The sequence below is a fragment of the Procambarus clarkii genome, chromosome 56 (genome assembly GCF_040958095.1).
Source record: "Procambarus clarkii isolate CNS0578487 chromosome 56, FALCON_Pclarkii_2.0, whole genome shotgun sequence".
Taxonomy (NCBI): Eukaryota; Metazoa; Arthropoda; class Malacostraca; order Decapoda; family Cambaridae; genus Procambarus; species Procambarus clarkii.
The window spans coordinates 23,777,266-23,791,537 of NC_091205.1; the positions used below are offsets into that span (position 1 = coordinate 23,777,266).

Consider the following 14,272-nt stretch of genomic DNA (forward strand, 5'->3'; position numbering starts at 1 on the left):
AAAAGTGACGTTCTGTTCCGTTTTCTATTTGAGTCGTCCGGCGTACGCGCAGAGGTTATAAGAGGACACTTTAAATTAACGTTTTCCATAACGTTTTGAAACTTTATGAGAATTTCGTGCCCACCTAGGGTCCCAGCACCTATCCTTGAGGGGAAACCGCTTTTGGCGCACTATCTTTTGGGAGCCGGTCGGCCGAGCGGACAGCACACTGGACTTGTGATCCTGGGTTCGATCCCAGGCGCCGGCGAGAAACAATGGGCAGAGTTTCTTTCACCCTATGCCCCTGTTACCTAGCAGTAAAATAGGTACCTGGGTGTTAGTCAGCCGTCACGGGCTGCTTCCTGGGGGTGGAGGCCTGGTCGAGGGCCGGGCAGCGGGGACACTAAAAAGCCCCGAAATCATCTCAAGATAACCTCAAGATGTCAATGAGCGTGCGCGTGCGTGCGTGAGTGCGTGCAGCTCGTATTGTCAAGTAATACGTCTCATTTTGGACGTTAGGGTGGCCAACATATTAATTATAAGGTACTATGCAAAATAGCAACGCGCCAAAATCCACGTTTTCTATGCGGCTTTAGGTTAGGTGGGGTGGCTCGTACGTTTCTGCTGAGGTTAGCACTTCGTTGTAGCCAACAAGAGACCGGCCTGGGTGAACGTGGAGTAACAACGAGCGTCCCTGCTGTACCCTGACAACGAGGAGGGTCCCTGCTGTACCCTGCTAACGAGCGGTTGTCAGGGTACAGCAGGGACGCGCTTGAGGACCCCGCTAAGGTTAGCGACCAAAGAGGAATGAAGGGGATTGTGATATACCAGTTAAACCAACCTTATCAACGTTAATACAATATTGTATTAACGTGGATAAACGTTGATTCGACGTTGTTAATGTTACACTTGAATATTACATATCCACTGGGGTGTAGATTAGCAGTTCTTGCTGACTCATCCACTTAATTACACACACCAGTATTTTTTTGTTTTGTTTTTCCTCGCCCGTAACAACGGCTGTAGGACACGAATGTGTGCATTTTTTAGTCGGTGGGGCGGGCGCTCTGTGGCGGGGAGGGAGAGGGCGTGGGTGAGGAGATACCTGGTTAATGGGGTTCTGGGAGTTCTTCTACTCCCTAAGCCCGGCCCGAGGCCAGGCTTGACTTGGGAGAGCTTGGGCCAACAGGCTGTTGCTTGGAGCGGCCCGCAGGCCCACATACCCACCACAGCCCGGTTGGTCCGGCACTCCTTGGAGGAAACAATCTAGTTTCCTCTTGAAGATGTCCACGGTTGTTCCGGCAACGTTTCTTATGCTCGCTGGGAGGGTGTTGAACAACCGTAGCTGCTTGTAGCATCCTTGGTGAGGTCTCGACTGGTCCACTGGTCTGCATATGCATCAAATTCCTGTAATTTGTAAAGGGAGTCGGTCGGCCGAGCGGACAGCACGCTGGACTTGTGATCCTGTGGTCCTGGGTTCGATCCCAGGCACCGGCGAGAAACAATGGGCAGAGTTTCTTTCACCCTATGCCCCTGTTACCTAGCAGTAAAATAGGTACCTGGGTGTTAGTCAGCTGTCACGGGCTGCTTCCTGGGGGTGGAGGCCTAGTCGAGGACCGGGCCGCGGGGACACTTAAAAAAAAAAAAAGCCCGGAAATCATCTCAAGATAACCTCAAGATAATCTCAAGATAATTTTGTTATCTGATGTTATTTAAGTTTCAGCGAGGCTCTTGACGAGTTGTGGCAGTTTTCGTAGGTCTGGAGGAGGCTCAAGTTCTTTTCTGAAATCTTCTTCGAACCAAGAATGTTATACACTTCTGTGTATAACGCTTTTCTTTGTTATACACTTTTCTTCTGTTCCCTTCTTCTTCTCTCCTGTATTTCCTGGACACCTGATTATTCAGTCATGTTGTACTTGATGTGATTGTGGATTAGTTCCTCCTCTCGATAAACACTCCGCCCAAATAAAGCAGAAACAGACAACACTTAGTGGGCCAGCCCGAGGCTTAGGGCCCGCGCAGGAATATCCCTGCCGAAAAAAAAGTTCCTCCTTTGCTTTTGATGCTATGTAATTTTTGCATGTTTTTTACCTCCCGGTTTCGAGAGTTGTTCTTCTGAAGGTCGGAAGCGGACCAAACTTTTCTGGCGGTGAATTGCTCCTTGAGGCTGTTGCTTGGAGCGCCGGCCTCCAGGCCCGTGGATCAATTATAACCTGGCTGATCCGGTTCTTTGTGTAGCAACTTGTTTCAATTAACTCTTGAAAAACATTCACCTTTGGTCCAGCAATAATTTTTATGCGTTTCTCTTCCCTTTTGGAAACTTGTATATATGTATCTGCACTAGATGGGTTACTCCGGTGGTGCCCAGGTCTCTTTCTCCACACTCCCCACCCTTCCATTCTTTCTCCCTCCTGTATTCTCTCTCTCCCCTCCTGTATTCTCTCTCTCCCCTCCTGTATTCTCTCTCTCCCCTCCTGTATTCTCTCCCTCCCCTCCTGTATTCTCTCTCTCCCCTCCTGTATTCTCTCTCTCCCCTCCTGTATTCTCTCTCTCCCCTCCTGTATTCTCTCCCTCCCCTCCTGTATTCTCTCTCTCCCCTCCTGTATTCTCTCCCTCCCGTCCTCCTTCCCTCCCATTCTCTCCTGCTCGGCAGTAACATCTCTACTAATGTTACTTTGATGTAACGTTGTAACCACCTTGTGGTTACATTTTGATGAGCACCTGAAAACTCTATGGAAACTAAACTACCATTTCCGACTAAATAGTATTTGTTGAAAACGCCCTAGACAACGTTTTCACCAATAATGATGAAGTGATCAGGAACATGATGATTACAAACACCTGTTACTCAGATCACAACCAAATTAAACGTCAGACAAGCACGAGCAACAGACCTGTGCAGCCAGTCCCATATAATAATAATTAATAATAATAATAATAATAATAATTTATTTAGGAAAAGTACATACATAGTTGCAGAGTTACAGTACAAACATTGTTTGATTTAAAGATAGAGGTAGTACATACAGTACCTAAAGCCACAAGTACGCATAGCGTTTCGGACAAAAATATATCCTCGAGGAGGATAATGCTCACATTTCAATTTGAATAATAGATTTACTGGAAACTAAATCAATCAAGACCTGACAGAAATAAGCTAGGAAGATGAGTTAAGGAGATGCAAACCCAAATCACAGTGGGAGAAGAGAAGGTATTCCAGTATAAGGCTCCTAGGAAGAATTTGTTTAATGTTAAGGTCAGTGAGCAAAATAATTAGAAGAAGGGTAAACTTGCCTTAAAATATGTAGAGGAACGAGTAGTTACGACACTTGGTTAGGTTAGGTTAGGTTAGGTTAGCTAAATATGTAGAGGAACGAGTAGTTACGACACTTGGTACGGTGTGGCCCAAGAGCTGGAGCTCTCGACCCAGCTGGAATACAGCCATCGCCAACTTTAATGTCGCGAGCAAACACAGTTTGGAAAGTCAAGGTAAGTAAGTAACCTCTGACATAAGGCTTACTCGTACAGGGGGTAAGTGAACCTGAGTCAGCGTTTGTTGGCCAAGCCTTCCACTACACCCTAGTTACCCCCCCAGACCCCCACTGTAGCCCTACCTATCTTGAGATCTTGAGATGATTTCGGGGCTTTAGTGTCCCCGCGGCCCGGTCCTCGACCAGGCCTCCTACACCCTCTTTACATCCTTTTACCCCACTCTCCTCTAGTAAATTGTCTCTTTCACATGTATAAAACTACAAAACATTCGCATAAACCCATAGCCTAAGATGGCTGCTTCCTGGAGACTTGAAGAAGTATGCTTTCTGTATAGAGACCACACACCAGACCACACACTAGAAGGTGAAGGGACGACGACGTTTCGGTCCGTCCTGGACCATTCTCCGTCCTTTGTGTATAGTTTCCTCGGGATACTTGTCGGAACAAATGTGGACATCTTTAAGAGAAAACTAGATAGTTTTCTTCAAGAAGTGCCGGACCAACCGGGCTGTGGTGCGCATGTGGGCCTGCGGGCCGCTTCAAGCAACAGCCTGTTGGCCCAAGCTCTCCCAAGTCAAGCCTGGCCTCGGGCCGGGCTTAGGGAGTGGAAGAACTCACAGAACCCCATCTAGGTACAATCCAGGTAGTGCAGAACCGCCGCCCATCCCTACGGTAGCGCAAACATCACTACATCCCTCACAATCGACTTGAGAATGGTCCAGGACGGACCAAAACGTCGTCGTCCCGTCACCCTCTAGTATCTGGTCTGGTCAACGTCCCTCATTTGGTTTCCCGGTACGACACGTACCTTTGTTGTCTCCTCCCCATTCCCTTCCCTAGGGACCTAAGCCTACCTTTTCCTACCCCACGTAAATCGTTACCTTTTCTTTTCATATACCTACCGTTTCCTCCCCACCTCCCCCAACATAGTGACCCCTACATCGCCCACCACGTCAACAACTGAAGTACCAAGGGGAGAGGGGGAGAGGGGGGAAGGGGAGATCTATAAGCCGATATAAATGGACAATTTCACGTCAAAGCGGCTGCCGACAGACGTTAAAAACAAGGTAAAGGCAAGTACTTACTGGGACATCAACAAACATTACTACTGTTTATCACGGGACCCCTGCACGCTAGGGGTCCCCTTGCTGCTGCGGGACCCTGCACGCTAGGGGTCCCCTTGCTGCTGCTGGACCCTGCACGCTAGAGGGTCCCCTTGTTGCTGCGGGACCCTGCACGCTAGGGGTCCCCTTGCTGCTGCGGGACCCTGCACGCTAGGGGTCCCCTTGTTGCTGCTGGACCCTGCACGCTAGAGGGTCCCCCTGCTGCTGCTGGACCCTGCACGCTAGAGGGTCCCCCTGCTGCTGCTGGACCCTGCACGCTAGGGGGCCCCCTGCTGCTGCTGGACCCTGCACGCTAGGGGTCCCCTTGCTGCTGCTGGACCCTGCACGCTAGGGGTCCCCTTGCTGCTGCGGGACCCTGCACGCTAGGGGGCCCCTTGCTGCTGCTGGACCCTGCACGCTAGGGGTCCCCTTGCTGCTGCGGGACCCTGCACGCTAGGGGGCCCCTTGTTGCTGCGGGACCCTGGACGCTAGGGGGCCCCTTGCTGCTGCTGGACCCTGCACGCTAGGGGTCCCCTTGCTGCTGCTGGACCCTGCACGCTAGGGGTCCCCTTGCTGCTGCGGGACCCTGCACGCTAGGGGTCCCCTTGCTGCTGCGGGACCCTGCACGCTAGGGGGCCCCTTGCTGCTGCTGGACCCTGCACGCTAGTGGTCCCCTTGCTGCTGCGGGACCCTGCACGCTAGGGGTCCCCTTGCTGCTGCGGGACCCTGCACGCTAGGGGTCCCCTTGCTGCTGCGGGACCCTGCACGCTAGGGGGCCCCTTGCTGCTGCTGGACCCTGCACGCTAGTGGTCCCCTTGCTGCTGCGGGACCCTGCACGCTAGGGGTCCCCTTGCTGCTGCTGGACCCTGCACGCTAGTGGTCCCCTTGCTGCTGCGGGACCCTGCACGCTAGGGGTCCCCTTGCTGCTGCGGGACCCTGCACGCTAGGGGTCCCCTTGCTGCTGCTGGACCCTGCACGCTAGGGGTCCCCTTGCTGCTGCGGGACCCTGCACGCTAGGGGTCCCCTTGCTGCTGCGGGACCCTGTACGCTAGGGGTCCCCTTGCTGCAGCGGGACCCTGCACGCTAGGGGGCCCCTTGCTGCTACTGGACCCTGCACGCTAGAGGGTCCCCCTGCTGCTGCTGGACCCTGCACGCTAGGGGGCCCCCTGCTGCTGCTGCTGGACCCTGCACGCTAGGGGGCCCCCTGCTGCTGCTGCTGCTGGACGCTGCACGCTAGGGGGCCCCTTGCTGCTGCTGGTCCCTGCACGCTAGGGGGGCCCCTGCTGCTGCTGGACGCTGCACGCTAGGGGCCCCCTTGCTGCTGCTGGACGCTGCACGCTAGGGGGCCCCTTGCTGCTGCTGGACCCTGCACGCTAGGGGGCCCCCTTGCTGCTGCTGGACGCTGCACGCTAGTTGGCCCCTTGCTGCTGCTGGTCCCTGCACGCTAGGGGGCCCCCTGCTGCTGCTGGACGCTGCACGCTAGGGGCCCCCTTGCTGCTGCTGGACGCTGCACGCTAGGGGGCCCCTTGCTGCTGCTGGTCCCTGCACGCTAGAGGGTCCCCCTGCTAGAGGGTCCCTAGAGGCGGGACCAAAGAGCCAGAGCTCAACCCCCCGCAAACACACCTAGGTAAGTACGCACATGCAGGCTTACTCTGCTGGGTGAGCGCTCGCACGCACGCACAAAGACCGGCGCTGCGTTGGTCCTCCCAGACTACACGTGGTGACCCCTGGTGGCTCTTCCCTCCCCTGATGCAGGGAAAGTGGCGGGGGAGAGGCAGGGAGAGTGGCGGGGAGAGGCAGGGAAGAGGCAGGGGAAGAGGCAGGGAAAGTGGCAGGGAAAGTGGCGGGGGAAGAGGCAGGGAAAGTGGCGGGGGAAGAGGCAGGGAGAGTGGCGGGGAAGAGGCAGGGAAAGTGGCGGGGGTGGGGGGAGAGGCAGGGGCGGGGGGAGAGGCAGGGGCGGGGAGAGTGGGTGGGGGGGGAGGACGAGAGGAAACTACATAGGACAATATTCCCCAACAATTTTATAACGGGACAATATACAAATATTGATGTTTATTTTCAGTGGAAAAATTTGCAGTTTGTTTTTGCTCATCTCTCCCTGGATGGATTCCAGCAAGCAATTTTGTGTTTATTAATACCCGCATGTGTTAGTGTGGCGGGGAGAAACTCATCCCAGTGTGAATGTTTCTATGTTTAAAGGATGTTACCGAGGAAAGTTCTGGCAAACCGTCATTTTGTTTACATACAAACGAACAAAGAAAATATTAAATGCGTGTGTCAATACCCAACCACAGCAAGTGTGGCGCTCTCTCTCTTGAGAAAGAAAGAAAGAGAGAGAGAGAGAGAGAGAGAGAGAGAGAGAGAGCGCCTTACTGTGGTACCCCATCAGGAGACCTACACAGTGAAGATTGTGCTACACATTCACCTTAATATAACAAAGTGGTATAAAGTTTACAGTGTAGATTAACACCATTAGCGCGGATGGTTCCAGTTAACTTTGCATGCAGGGAAACCAGGAGGCGGAGGGGCCTGGTTGGGGATAATATAGTTGGGCAAGGTTCCCTGCTTGCCCTTGTAGTGGGCGGGAGATACTTGGACTGTGTGTGTGTGTGTGTGTGTGTGTGTGTGTGTGTGTGTGTGTGTGTGTGTGTGTGTGTGTGTGTGTGTGTGTGTAATTACCTAAGTGTAGTTACAGGATGAGAGCTACGCTCGTGGTGTCCCGTCTTCCCAGCACTCTTTGTCATATAACGCTTTGAAACTACTGACGGTCTTGGCCTCCACCACCTTCTCACTAACTTGTTCCAACCGTCTACCACTCTGTTTGCGAACGTGAATTTTCTTATATTTCTTCGACTTCTGTGTGTGTGTGTGTGTGTATGTGTGTGTAGAAACATATTGGAGATAATTTTAAAGATCTGTGTTGATTTATTGTAGTGTCCCCAAAAGTCATTGGGAACCGTGATTTCAGGTGAGAACCGTGATTTCAGGTGAGAACCGTGATTTCAGGCGAGAATCAGGTTTGGGCCAGAAAGTTTCACACCTGACAACGAGGCCAGACTGGTCGACTTTGGCTCTGACTATTCCATATGAAGACCTTGTCGGGGAAACTGAAATAGGGATACCAATATTATTATACATGTGTTTGGGGGGCTTGTTCCCAAACGGAGGTTCGATCCCAACAGCCAAACCACTCGCGCGCGCACAAATCTCCAGGATGCAGCCCGTAGCAAATCAAGCAAGCAACAGCCTGTTGAACCAAGTTATCACAAGTCGAGCTCCCGAAACCCTTTCCAGGTTTGACGGGCTCGCATCTTGCAGGTCGGCGTTTAATCCCCGACCGTCTAAGTGGTTGGGCACCAATTTCTTACCCCTCCCGTCTAATCTTAAATCCTTATCCTGATTTTCTTCCAAGTGCAGTACAGTCGTAATGGCTTGGCGCCTTCTCCTGATAGTTTGCTGCCTTACCTTCCTCGTCGTGGTGGTGGTGGTGACGGTGGTGGTGGTGGTGGTGACGGTGGTGGTGGTGGTGGTGTGGGGTGTCGTCTGTGTGTCAGTGGTTCTGTCTGTCTTTAATGGAGCAATCTCGACACTAAAGTTAGTGGGTGAGGGTCATGGCTCGGGACCTATCGGATCCTGCACCAATATCGGTCAGGGGTCACGTTCTCCCCGGTCAAAGGTCATTGCCCTCCCCCCCCCCATCCCCCCCACCCTCCCCGAATCTGTTTTTAACCGGTAGATTATATCACTTCTTTGTTGACCAGACCACACACTAGAAGGTGAAGGGACGACGACGTTTCGGTCCGTCCTGGACCATTCTACAGTCGATTGTCGTCGACTTGAGAATCACTTCTTTCACTGCTGACTTTTTTCTTTGGGGATTAAATAGCGATGTTCGTATGTTTCTTAACCTTCCATTTTTCCTCCTATTTCAGTTCTTCTCCATCCTCCTCCTCCTCTTCCTGCTTCCATTCCTCTTCATGTCTTGCCTTTATCTTTCTCCTTTCTATTGTCTCCCTTCCATCCATTCCGTCACGTCCTTATGGGGAGTGAGGGGGGGGGGAGGAAATGCATGTGTGAGGTGGGAGGGGGGAAGGGGGGGGTTGATTGTGTGGGGGGGGGGGAGTGGCAGGATGCTCTTCGACTGCCAGGCATCAGTTGACCTCTGACCCCAGCGGTGGACGGACCTGCCCGAAATTCGCTCCTCGTGTATCCTCATTACTCGTAATTGTTCCAATAATTTTGTGGACGTGATTTATCGTTTGGAATGTGACGTTATCTTCGTTAGCGAGTGATAAGTGATTGTGGATATCGAAGGCGTGCATGGAGTTATCCTTCAGCGATCAGAATATTGAGTATTAAGGACGTGATGATTTAATATTTGGTGATACTTTTATCCTAGTGATCCCTTCTCTCGATTTGGTACTTGTTTTGACAACCCAGAAATATGTGAAACCAAGCTACCCCTTTAACCTGACGGAGCTGAGGCATCGCAAATGTCTATATTACAGCGTTTTAATTTTTTTTACTAATGTGCTACATTTTTAATGAGTGGGTCGATTCAGTAAAAAAAAAATGTATCAAATATGTGTGTCTGTCTGTCTGTCTGTCTGTCTGTCTGTCTGTGTCTGTCTGTCTGTCTGTCTGTCTGTCTGTCTGTCTGTCTGTCTGTCTGTCTCTCTCTCTCTCTCTCTCTCTCTCTCTCTCTCTCTCTCTCTCTCTCTCTCTCTCTCTCTCTCTCTCTCTCTCTCCACCCCCATTTCCCTCGTTCTCTCCCCTCTCCTCCACCGCCTCGCGCCTCCTCATCATCTGAGTGACTGAAGTCGTCAAGAGAGCCGGCGGACCAATCACCTTGCAGTGATTTTGAACGACCGAGGGGAAGACTGCTTGAGGAGATTCTCATCAGGAATATGTAACTTGAGTGCCGGTGTCAGTAGTTGAGAACACCGTAGCCGGAGCCAGGTGTTCTGGCGGGCGTCGGGACGCGTGTTCATGGTATACTCACCTATTTGTGCTTGCGGGGGTTGAGCTCTGGCTCTTTGGTCCCGCCTCTCAACTGTCAGTCAACTGGTGTACAGGTTCCTGAGCCTATTGGGCTCTTATCATATCTACACTTGAAACTGTGTATGGAGTCAGTCTCCACCACATCACTGCCTAATACATTCCATTTGTCAACCACTCTGACACTAAAAAAGTTCTTTCTAATGTGTGTGTGTGTGTGTGTGTGTGTGTGTGTGTGTGTGTGTGTGTGTGTGTGTGTGTGTGTGTGTGTGTGTGTGTGTGTGTGTGTGTGTGTGAAGTCAAGGTAAGTTTGCTCTCTCCCTTGCGAAGTTATTATGTGCTTATAAAGAATCTTTACACGTATTTAAACATATGTGAGGGGTTGCATATATTACACCCCAACATGGCCAACCTGCTTTGGCCATATTTTGATAAAAAAACAAATTATGTGAGAGAATTTGCTGGTTCTCCGCTTGTAGTTGTGTAATTGAGGCACCATGGCTGGCCTGTTCTTTGTTACCTCCTGTATGTTCTTTGCTTTACCACCTCTTCCTTCGGGGAAAATACTTTTTGAAACGATATCTGTACCTTTCGATGTACATCTTACAATGTACATCTTCCTATACCTTCTATCTTATCCTGGCATTGTTACTGAGGCGAGGAGCCTCCAGTCCTCTCTGGCGAGGCGTAGGGTGAGGTCTACGTCGCCAGTAAGCTGCCCTCAGAGAGTGCCTGGAGCCCTCAGAGAGTGCCTGGAGCCCCCTCAGAGAGTGCCTGGAGCCCTCAGAGAGTGCCTGGAGCCCTCAGAGAGTGTCTGGAGCCCTCATAGAGTGCCTGGAGCCCTCAGAGAGTGCCTAGAGCCCCTCAGAGTACCTGGAGCCCCTCAGAGTGCTTCAACCCCTCAGAGAGTGCCTGGAGCCCCCTCAGAGTGCCTGGAGCCCCCTCAGAGTGCCTGGAGCCCGCTCAGAGTGCCACAAGGAGGAGTGTGCTACCGCCCTCAGGGTTCGACGTCCCCTCGTAATCTTCTCCCTCTCACCAGGTTTAGCACTTTACCCCTCATTGCGCCGGCCAGTGGTGGCAGACGTATTTGTCTATCACCTGAAGGAGATAGATAAGTTTCCCCCTTTACATAGGCGCGCCCATACACAAGTAGATATAGAAGCAATGCTTACAATTAAGAAATATAATTGTAAACATTGAATGAGAGGATATAATTGTAAACTGTAAACTCAGACGAGTCAGAGTTTTTTTTGTCATTCCAAGAATCGTGAATTAGTGGAACTGACTACTGTAGATGAGCAGGCTGTCGAAACCAATTATATATATAGATGAGCAGGCTGTCGAAACCAATTATATATATAGATGAGCAGGCTGTCGAAACCAATTATATATAATTCTAAATGTAATTATGAGAAAAATAAATAGTAGCTGAATAGATTCAGCAGATGTTGTTATAGATTCAGTAGCTGAATCTATAACATCATCATCCTAGAGCATTTCCAATCTCAACCATCATCCACAGGTGGTGTCCTTCAGGTGGCAGAGTGGCCATTAGCTGGCCGCTCTTGTTTACCCTCTCTAACCACCTAATTGGGCTGTCGTGATCATTACAAGTGTCTTAACGATGGGGGGGAGGGGGGGGGGTCGCTGCATGCGCGGGTTTAGCTAGCAGCGGAAGTTGATGCATTTAGTTGGTATATGGATAAAGAGGTTCAGTTGGAGAGAGTGCCAGGAGCCTTCAGAGAGTGCCTGGAGCTCTCAGAAAGTGCCTGGAGCTTTCAGAGAGTGCCATGAGCCTTCAGTGAGTGCCTGGAGTCCTCAGAGAGTGCCTGGAGGCCTCAGAGAGTGCCAAGAGCCCCTCAGAGAGCGACTAGGACTCACTGCTATTTGACTTTTACTAAACAGCAAGCAACCTCACGTCGTTTTCCCCCGAAGGAAGTATCGGGACTTACACCTGGAGTATACCAGTAATGGGTTCAGGGAGTTCTTCAGAGCTAGTCTATGGCTGGTACCCGCGGGACAAAAGAAAACTCTGGAGTCCATTACAGGTAAAGTTATGGCAGGGCGCACGGGAGAGGGGAAATGGCCCAGCTACGCCCAGGGGGGGGGGTGAGGGGGGGCATTATAACATTGAAAATACAGGAAGCCAAGAATGAAGGTTGTATGAAGTCTCGATATCCTGAGGGAGAGGAGTTAGAGGGAGAGGGGAGTAAGGGGAGAGAGGGAGAGGGAAGTGAGGGGAGAGAGAGAGAGGGGAGTGAGGGGAGAGAGAGAGAGGGGAGTGAGGGGAGAGAGAGAGGGAAGTGAGGGGAGAGAGACGTCAAGGTTATTGACCTGAACTGACATCAGGTTAATAACCTTGAAGATTCAAGATTAACAGTGTAGATCCAGGTCCTTGAAGATCCAGAGATATATTGAGCACTTGAGGATGTGAAGGTTAGTGTTCTCCGACTCCAGTTACCCCTCCAGGGCCCCGAGTCCGCCGCCGGCCCTCCAGGAGTCATACAAGGGCACGTGTTTGTCAGTTGATCCATCAGCCTCTTAGAGACGGTTTCTTGCGTGACTCAGGGAGTCTCTTTCTACCCCATCTCCCCCTCCCAGGGTGTTGTGGCGAGCACCATGCTCATATGAAACACAACAGGCGAATGGAACAGTGAACTGTAATCAAGATTGGTGGGGAATCGCGATGACCGGATTAAGATAAATGACTATGGATGGGATTAATGTCTTAAGGGCAGCGGCGGATTGTCAATGGGTTCTCTGTTGCGAGATTACCGTAACGAGGCTTTGTTAACGGGGCCTTGACTCCCTCGGCCTGTAGTTGATATGTAATATATGTATATATACGTATATATAATATAGAATGATTGTCGGCGTGACTGACACATAGGGGAGGTAGTGGACATTCTTAAAGAGTATATTGTATTGAACTTCGGCTTGATGTCCATAGGGAATGAAAAGGATGGTGGAGGTAGAGGGATGGGGAGATGAAATTCAGGAAGAGGATGCGGGTGTAGAGAGAGAGGAGGTTTGAAAGTTCGATTGTATTGAGCGCTTCTTGAGACAGGATCCGAGGCTGTGCTGGTCGAATGGAATTAGAGAGAGAGAGAGAGAGAGAGAGAGAGAGAGAGAGAGAGAGAGAGAGAGAGAGAGAGAGAGAGAGAGAGAGAGAGAGAGAGAGCGAGCGCGAGCGCGAGAGCGTGCCCGAACGCATAGATATGTATGATGCAAACTCTCAAAAATATATGTATATGTATATTCCGGTCACTTCTGGCCACGCTGGGTCAGAGGACAGTTTGTCGGGGCCTTCTTCTGAACCAACAATCAGCACCTAAATTATTACCAAGGTTAAAGATACAGGGAGTCTACAGTCAAATGTCAATAAAGTCTGACAAATGGACGAGGAAATCCCAAATTCAGCTGTGATATAAAACATTGGAGTTCCTTCTGTGGGAGACAAACGGCTGACCTTTTCCCCGGATTATCCATTGTTGACCGCGGGACTCGTGTGGGTGCTTCACCTGGGTCGGGAGACGTCGTGTGAGCAGGTGGTTGGCAAGGGTGGCTGGTGGCACTGTGTTCTAAGCTCGTGGTGGCACTGTTCTAAGCTCGTGGTGGCACTGTTCTAACCTCGTGGTGGCACTGTTCTAACCTCGTGGTGGCACTGTTCTAACCTTGTGGTGGCACTGTTCTAACCTCGTGGTGGCACTGTTCTAACCACGTGGTGGCACTGTTCTAACCACGTGGTGGCACTGTTCTAACCTCGTGGTGGCACTGTTCTAACTTCGTGGTGGCACTGTTCTAACCTCGTGGTGGCACTGTTCTAACCTCGTGGTGGCACTGTTCTAACCTCGTGGTGGCACTGTTCTAACCTCGTGGTGGCACTGTTCTAACTTCGTGGTGGCACTGTTCTAACTTCGTGGTGGCACTGTGTGTTCTAGCGTCAGCCAGAAATATGATTGGATGGATTATGAGAACCTTCAAGTTGAGGGATCCCATCAGAGTGCTTATAGTATTCAAATCACCGGTGCTGCGCTGCCTTGAGTACTGCTCGGTACTCGCTTTCCCTTTCAAAGCAGGAGAGATTGCACGGTAAAATAACTTCATACTGGAATGAACAATATGGACGGAAATTGCTGAATAGAGCCAGTGAAGAGGTGCCATAGGCACAACCAGAGAACACTGTATGAACATTAGAGGTCCGCAGTTGTTCAGTATCCCGTCTTCAGGATATTGTCTTCAAAAGTCTTCAAGAGAAAACTGAACAGATTTTTGCAAGAAGTGCCGCACCAACCGGACTTTCGTGGACGTGTGCGCCTGCGGGCCGCTCCAAACAGCCTGTTGGACTAAGCTGTCACAAGTCAACCCTGGCCCCAGGCCGGGCTTGGGGAGTAGAAGAACTCCCAGAACCCCATCCAGGTACAATCCAGGAGGAACAACCAACCAGGAGGCCTGTTCAGAGACCGAGCAGCGAGGACGTTGATCCTAGGAGGCCTCGTGATGTAACCTTGAGGTAAGATAGATAAGGTAAGGTAAGGTAAGGTGACCTACCGCAAGGTAAGGTAGCCTCTGGTTGATCTTCAACTCTCTTCTCCCGCCTCTCAACCTTTCACTTGAGTGATGCACGGATCCCCGAGCTGATTTGACATTTAAAGTTGTGTGTGTGGAGTCTGCCTACACCATTTCTTCACTTTTACCAC

At 51.1% G+C, this 14,272-nt stretch overlaps 1 protein-coding gene across 16 annotated transcripts in view; it reads left to right on the plus strand.

Annotated features, from left to right (window-relative positions):
• tty (tweety) overlaps window positions 1–14,272 on the plus strand; it is a 158,644-nt gene that overhangs the window by 36,780 nt on the left and 107,592 nt on the right. Inside the window, exon 1 of one of the 16 annotated variants that reach the window (XM_069305886.1) lies at window positions 8,746–8,795. The exons of the other annotated variants lie outside the window; for them this stretch is intronic. The gene's annotated coding sequence lies outside the window, so the exon portion shown is untranslated. Of the gene's footprint in view, window positions 1–8,745; window positions 8,796–14,272 lie in introns of those variants that run through there. 16 annotated transcript variants of the gene reach the window in all.